Here is an 8,658-nt window from a genome sequence, read left to right as displayed (position 1 = left end):
AGGCTCAGGGACATATAATGGCCCCCAATTAATACCTTCCCAATCACCAGTTGATCCCTACATCTGGAGTTCAGGAGGTGTGGCCCAAGATAGTGCCTTTCAGGCCCAAAACCTGTTGAAAGCTACGCTCCTCCACAAATACCCTATTTGTGATGGGGCCCATCACACACTGAATTACTTAAGTGAAATTACACTCCTGGAAATGGAAAAAAGAACACATTGACACCGGTGTGTCAGACCCACCATACTTGCTCCGGACACTGCGAGAGGGCTGTACAAGCAATGATCACACGCACGGCACAGCGGACACACCAGGAACCGCGGTGTTGGCCGTCGAATGGCGCTAGCTGCGCAGCATTTGTGCACCGCCGCCGTCAGTGTCAGCCAGTTTGCCGTGGCATACGGAGCTCCATCGCAGTCTTTAACACTGGAAGCATGCCGCGACAGCGTGGACGTGAACCGTATGTGCAGTTGACGGACTTTGAGCGAGGGCGTATAGTGGGCATGAGGGAGGCCAGGTGGACGTACCGCCGAATTGCTCAACACGTGGGGCGTGAGGTCTCCACAGTACATCGATGTTGTCGCCAGTGGTCGGCGGAAGGTGCACATGCCCGTCGACCTGGGACCGGACCGCAGCGACGCACGGATGCACGCCAAGACCGTAGGATCCTACGCAGTGCCGTAGGGGACCGCACCGCCACTTCCCAGCAAATTAGGGACACTGTTGCTCCTGGGGTATCGGCGAGGACCATTCGCAACCGTCTCCATGAAGCTGGGCTACGGTCCCGCACACCGTTAGGCCGTCTTCCGCTCACGCCCCAACATCGTGCAGCCCGCCTCCAGTGGTGTCGCGACAGGCGTGAATGGAGGGACGAATGGAGACGTGTCGTCTTCAGCGATGAGAGTCGCTTCTGCCGTGGTGCCAATGATGGTCGTATGCGTGTTTGGCGCCGTGCAGGTGAGCGCCACAATCAGGACTGCATACGACCGAGGCACACAGGGCCAACACCCGGCATCATGGTGTGGAGAGCGATCTCCTACACTGGCCGTACACCACTGGTGATCGTCGAGGGGACACTGAATAGTGCACGGTACATCCAAACTGTCATCAAACCCATCGTTCTACCATTCCTAGACCGGCAAGGGAACTTGCTGTTCCAACAGGACAATGCACGTCCGCATGTATCCCGTGCCACCCAACGTGCTCTAGAAGGTGTAAGTCAACTACCCTGGCCAGCAAGATCTCCGGATCTGTCCCCCATTGAGCATGTTTGGGACTGGATGAAGCGTCGTCTCACGCGGTCTGCACGTCCAGCACGAACGCTGGTCCAACTGAGGCGCCAGGTGGAAATGGCATGGCAAGCCGTTCCACAGGACTACATCCAGCATCTCTACGATCGTCTCCATGGGAGAATAGCAGCCTGCATTGCTGCGAAAGGTGGATATACACTGTACTAGTGCCGACATTGTGCATGCTCTGTTGCCTGTGTCTATGTGCCTGTGGTTCTGTCAGTGTGATCATGTGATGTATCTGACCCCAGGAATGTGTCAATAAAGTTTCCCCTTCCTGGGACAATGAATTCACGGTGTTCTTATTTCAATTTCCAGGAGTGTATTATCACCTACCTACCTGATGGTTTGACAGAGGGTGAAATCCGAGGTTACCTTGACAATCAAGGTGAAAACCTGTCTGCCAGGTTATGATGGAGATAGTTAGTGCTGGCCGATACCCACATTCAATCAGGTGGACTTCCCCTTTCCTGTGAAAATGCAGTTAAATGTGTAACTTGTGGCAGAGATGCACATGAAGTAAATCGCACATCCACTTCACCCTATTGCATGGACTGCACAGGAGACAGTGCTGCTTCATACAGTGAATACACTGTGCACCTAATTGACTGAACTATGCAAGTTATACAGATGAGGGAAAATGTCTCCCCTAGAATATGTTTATTCTGTAGCTTGCTGCTGGCACATTGCACCTCTGCTTACCAACAGCCTTGTTACATTTATGCAGCAGCCTCTCTGCTCACCTGGAGTAACTACCCTGCAAATGTTCACATAGCTAGCAGAGTCATACATGTCACTGCTGGAGTGACCTTAAAGCAGCCAATCACAGCTCAAGTTTCAGGACATAATGGTGATGGTTGTGGAGAGAAACACAACTCAGCTTGATATCATCGCCTGGTGAGGGTTGGGCCATGCTGGCGTGCAGCGAGGTAGGAGCACTAATGCACCATTAGTGTTACTCAGAAGATATTGGCCTTCTGAAAGCCTTCCATACCACCACCCAGGAGTTACAGCACTGTTGTTGCTACGCTACAACTAGAAAAGGCTATGGCCAGTTAAACCTGTGACCTTCAATTTAGTGTCATACTACAGCCTATCGCTCAGCTCCCAACACCTTCCTTACTGCTTGGCAACTGCAATGCCCACCATCCCATTTGTGGGTGTTGGAAAGCTTGTGAAAGTGGCACGCCCCTGGCAGATATTCTGAACATGCTTAATATCGCTCATCTTACCTCTGGTGAAACCATATTTCTTTCAGATTCTCCATATTCATCTCATTGTGACACCTTAATATCTCCTCCTTCAGAACACAGTTTGCCCACTGTCGAGAGTGTTCTGTTGTCTCAAGACACACACTCAAGCAATCATTTCCTGTGCGAAATTTGTTTGTTGGCCCTGTACAATCTTTTCCCAAGATGACCTGGTAACTTTCTAAATCTCACTGGAGACTCATCTTCTCATTGATGACCCTTGACAAACAATAATTCCACAACAGTGATGACCAGGTAGAGTCCGTACACTTAATCCTCACCACTGACGAGTGTGTTCCATGCTCCTGTAACAGGGTTTAGTGCAGGGTAGGAATGGGTGAGTGGTTGCCTGGTGGAGCTTGACGATGGAGCGGCCAAAGAAGGCAGCCATTCCATTGATAGGACACTTTATTGATGAACAGACAGACACTGTTCAGCACATCTGAAACAGACAGATTGCAAAGAGGTGATCATCGTACACCAGCACTCAGATACAGACATGCCAATGGAGGCATCTCCCACAGACAGTAGTGGTGACCCGGCTACCACAGCATGCAGGTGGCAATGCAGCAGCAAGTTAACATCCCTGTGCCAGGGAGGACACTCGGGCGGCTGTCATTGGTTCATTGAGCAGCAGAGGCTGTGTCATAGATACAGTGATGACTGACTCAGGCTGTGCATCAACAGGTGGCACAGCTGAGAGGACTTGCAGAAAGGCTCGCCCTAATGGTTTAAATCCTATTTGCATGTACTGACATCTGCAGAAGACCTCCTATATCGAGGCCGCATTGAAATGTCTGAAGTGGAGTCAATGGCCCAGTGAGGCATAACCAGGAGATGGTCACTCATATGGCAGAAGTCTGCTCGATGTCCGACATGCGGAAGTGCCAACTACGAAAACCATGTCAGCTGATTCTACTGTATTGGCTGGTAGACTGTGGTCTGGTTTCCATTACTGGGATGCAGTCCTGGCTGCCAGTGTCTGGGCCACTATGTTTCCTCTCTCCTTAGATTAATCCGGTCTTCCGGATTCCTATTTTGCTGCTCTGACTGTATCAGAGACATTTACACATCTATTAATGGTTCTTCATTTCTCGAATAAGTCTTCGGCATGTCTTCCTTTTTATTTCACACTGTATATAATGTCTCACTCCTTTGACACTTAAGCACTGAGTTTCTGTGCCCCTCTTTGCTTTCTTCTCCTTTTTCTCACAACTGTGTATTGCTCACTGTAGTTGACTCACTCTTCACTGGTACTGGCATGATTATTGTGGACCCACAAGTTAAAGGAAGATGACAGGATCTAGGCAGCTCTACGTCTGAGATGGCAGTACACAATACTTACCGTCATCAAAATTACACAAACAGCTGTTGTAGTAGTCCCTATGGTTAAGAGTTGGGGTCATTCATTCTGATGTTTTCCTTCATGATAGAGTAGATGCTTCATTGTCACACAACCATTTCGTGATGCTATCAGTCCAGGATAGCCAGAAGTCTTAAGTCACATGTGGTGTTTATAAAGTCAAGTTTTCCTTGGGTAGGATTTCAGAAGGTACATCCAGTAAGTAAATGTAACTGGTGTTCAGAGTTGTAGTTCTGGTAAGGATGGCAGTAACTGGAAAGTGGGACCTGGAATGTCTCACTGAGTACCTGATCTCATAGCTCTGCAGGGTGCTGCTGAAATGTCCCTGATCATAGCAGGTGACAATGAATACTATCAGTTTTGGTACTGAATACTGCCATTGTTGACCTTATCTTCTGGAAAAATAGGGTTTTACTTGTAATGACTTCCCTGGGGTATTTAGTAGCAGGAGTCTTGAAGTGAAACAAAGCATACTCACATGACACAGATACGACGTGTATTCGCTTTGTGGTGCAAAAAATGATTTGCCTGGCATAATATTGCAGCGTCTCCATGGTGAGGGTAGTACTTCCTCAAATCCCTCATCATCTTAAATGACTGGACTGACCTAGAAAACATTCGTTATAAAGACTCATGAACCCTTAAGAGAAACGCCAAGATGCATCACATATATACTCACTCATTCTCACTTACCTACTAATTCACTTTCTGTCTGCATATCTACTTCTGTACCAACTACATATCAAAAAAACAATTTATTTAAATTAGGCACACTAATGTTCTGTCAATATTTCTCTAATCTATTAGCTATATACAAATGTTCTATGTGGAACTTTCTCATAAAAAACTCAAAACATAGACAATACCATAATACCTAATAACTAATGTGGTAAGTACAAACATTGATCTCAAGGCCAGGTCATGATCTGAAGGAGTATAGGTGTGTTGGAACAATTTCAGGTATAGTCTGAATCACTGGTTTATTCCTATCTTTCTTTCTTCTGTTTTCTCTACCCAGTTCCCTTCCTCCTTCAAAACGTGCAGCCAGCAATTGAGACAGTACTTCTATTTCACCTTGAAACAGGCTGATTCTCTCATATTGGCAACTGTGGTTAGGGTAGGGAGTTGTATTTTAACATTATCTGGGGATGTCATTTCAACTACCTGGCAGTGTCCTCGATACTTGTTTTCCCCTTCAGAATGTGAAGGCTGGATAACATAATCCACTGCCTGATCTGTTACTTGGGTAATTTTGCTTTATTATTATGGGTGTTATTCTGTCTTTCTAGAGGCTTCACATTCATCTTTTTTGCCTGGCGCCTATCCTTTTAGGCTGTTAGTAAAGTCCCAAACAGAGGATAAATCCTCAATGGTGGTGGCATAATGTCAGTCTCCATCAGCAATGTGCTATACAGCACCAACCATGACTTGTGGACAAAAATTCTATGGCAGAATCATTGACATAGGAGCCCCACAGCTGATTTTGGTGACACCGGTGTAGCAAAGAGGAACCATGAAACAACACAAAATGAATGACTCAATACTTGTGTGTAACAATATTATGATAATAGTTGTGTGATGACACCATGCTCCTGACACTGATTCCTGCCAAAAACGTGGAAGAATACGTTATCCTGTGGCTGAAACTTTGCCTGACCCTGCAGAATGAGTTGTTGCTGTGGCTGCAGATGATGTAACAAGCTACAGAGACAATGCCCGTGTAATAATTCGGCTGGTGTTTTCCAGTCACATGGCAAGGAGCTCTAGGATGAAAGAAAAATCTTTAAGGTTTGCTCCTGTTTGTGGAAGAAACAGTGTTTCTCCATTGAACTTTGGAATGTTTGAATGAACTGTTCAGATTCACTGTTAGGCTGAGGATGAAAAGGAGCAGTAGTTTCATGGAGTATGCCATTGTCGGCACGAAACTGCTGAAAATTGGCTAACTTCAACTGAAATCTGTTGTCTGACACAAGGACCTCAGTAAGACTTTTGAAACAAAAAATAGAGGACAAAGCCAATAGAGTACTAGCAGTAGTGGTGTATGTCATGGGACTACAAATGCAAATTTACTGTATGCATCTACCACAAACAACCACTGTGCATTCCAGAAAGGACTCGCAAAATCAATGTGCAAGTGTTGCCACAGTCGGACAGATGTGGTCACTGGAAGAAGTGTTGAAGTGGAACAGGTTGCTACTCTATATTAGCTGTGCAACGAGAGGTCATTTGTGGAATTTGGGCGTCCATGCCCTGCCTAGAACAGTAACATTGGGCAAGTTGATTTGTGCAAACTATGCCCCAGTGACCTTGGTGCAACAAGGGCATAACTTCCTGCTGGAGCGAGTCAGGAATTGCAAACCTGTGCATAGTCATTCTCTGTATGTAACAGCAGAACACCTGACGGTGCAGATAGTGCACTATGATGTGAAAAGTAGCAACATACCACTTATGTGGAATTTCTTTCAAACTGCATGGCCATTCATGGCACGTGTATTTGCAAAAGTACCCGAAGAGCTGGGTTGGAAGCAGTTGCTTTAGGAATGCACCAACAGTCAAGAGGAAAATTTTGAAGAATTTCAAAATCTTGGTTGTCAGTTTGATAGCATGTTCCTCAGGTGAATCAAATGCTGTGTCAGTAATGAATCTGCTGTGAATGGGTTGCTTATGCTTCGGCGTTGAAACTTGGCAGTGTTTGGAAGGCAGGGAACAAGAGGCACTGCCTATAATGACAACGCCCAGAAATACTGAAAGAAGCAGACTTCTGACTGTTCTCAGCTTCAAATCGGAGATGTTTTAATTAACAAGAAAGCTGTCTACCAAATGGTATAACTGTTACATAAGAGCAACAAAATACAGAGTCCTTTAAAAAGCAGTTATTTTATTTCATAGTGCATTGGTGTAGATGTGAGTTCTTATAGCCCTCGACCCTCTGCAGATGGAGAAGTAGTCTCAGTGTAAGGTTTGGCGCTATATAGCAGGTCGATAAGGTGACTGTTAGTGAAGTTGCTGACTAAGTTACAACCCATAGCTGGAGCCATAAACATTTCATTTTGGCCCAGTTCTCTGAAAGGAAGAGGTGCTGAAATAGAGAGAGCTTTTGTGACAAAAATAATTTTCAAGAAATATTGGAGGAACATACAATGTTGTGTAGAGTGAGCCAAGTAAATAACGAAGAAGATATGGGTGAGCACATGCTCTAGTGTTGTCCAATGCAATTACGGTAGTTAAGAAGAAGTCATTTCGTGATTTGGTAAAAACCAAATAAGTCTAAATTAGCACAGCAGAAGAAATAAATGAGATTAGTTGACTCTAGCAAGCAGCTCAACAACAAGGAATCTTTATGCATTGAAGTAACTGTAGACTTATGAGTCAAGAAACATTACGTTGACAAAACAGAAGAGTTCGGCGTGCTGATTCCAAAACTGAGTGCAGCAACAATCTTGGAGGGCAACTCTGCAGAAACCAACCGATGTGACGACCGTGCAGCTCACATCACAGTTCAGTGGACTGTCAGCTGACTGCATGACAACATACAGTGACTCATCATGACCTCACTCTGTACACACACAGTGCATTGACAGTGCAGTGCAGCCTCTTGTGTGCCTAATTAGATGAACTGTAAACAACCCCAAGCTGTAGTGATCTGTTTATGAAGTGTTGTCGATATACATTGTACTGATTCTGTATGTTGGTCCCAAAATAGAGAAATGGGATTTCATTGTTCGTGTTGGTGTTATTCCTGTGTCCCACACGAAACATGGGAAAGCAGTGTAGCCGATATAACAGAAATATTAGGAATGCTAGACAAGCAGTCAAACAGTATTAAAAATGTAAACACACAGGTAGAAAATATAAAAACAAGGGGGAGGAAGTAAAAAGTAGTATTAATACATTTTGATGAATGTTAGAGGTGATTTCTAGAAAAGTCAAAAGTGCAAAATAATGTTAAGTCTATGTGCAAATACCAGAAGGAATTTCTAAATTCAAACCAAATGGTCCCTACACCCAGTGGCATTTCTACAGCAGTTTGAGGAAGTGTTACCCAAGCGTTGGGCTGATACTACTAAAATTAACTTCACTGTTGAACGTTTACTATGTGAAGCAGTGGGCTGGAGTTCCAAATTCATTAAATAAGTTTGACATTTAATTTGAAGTAAAGTTTAAACAAGAATTTGCATGTCCTAGTGAATATACTGAAGTCTACAATGTTTGTAAGCCTGATTTTGAAAAATATCTAAGAAATAACTAATACAAAGATGAAGTCAGTTATTGCTGACCAAAGGAGGAAGGTTTATTAGTAGTTATGTATTAGGTAACCTGCATACTGTAGAAGTGCTCTGCTTGCTAAGAAGCAATGTACAAATTACAGTGACATAGGTGGAAAAGATTTACCACATTTTCTCTCCTGAACGAGGAAGAGGATACAATAGCTAATTCAGAGGACATTACAAATCATTACGGATGTAGTATGCCTCATGTCAGCAGTCACAGAATGGGAAAAAGCACTTTTATTTATTCGATTATGTTTCCTTCAATGACTTACCTAGGCAAAGTTAGCCTTAAATTGCTTTTTTTGTTGCATATATTGGTTCATAAAGAAAGAGAATTTAATTGAAAAAGTTTACGCATTTATGTAATATAAGGAATGTTGTTACGTATACATATGTGGAGCTTGTTTCCCAAAAGTTCCAACCTCAACTGGGCAGATTTCTTCTGAGTTGAGCAGAAAAATTTCCTGTACCAACAATAGTTGTA

Source organism: Schistocerca nitens, chromosome 2 (genome assembly GCF_023898315.1).
Source record: "Schistocerca nitens isolate TAMUIC-IGC-003100 chromosome 2, iqSchNite1.1, whole genome shotgun sequence".
NCBI lineage: Eukaryota > Metazoa > Arthropoda > Insecta > Orthoptera > Acrididae > Schistocerca > Schistocerca nitens.
The sequence above is the reverse complement of the archived record's forward strand: the minus strand, read 5'-3'. Positions refer to the sequence as shown.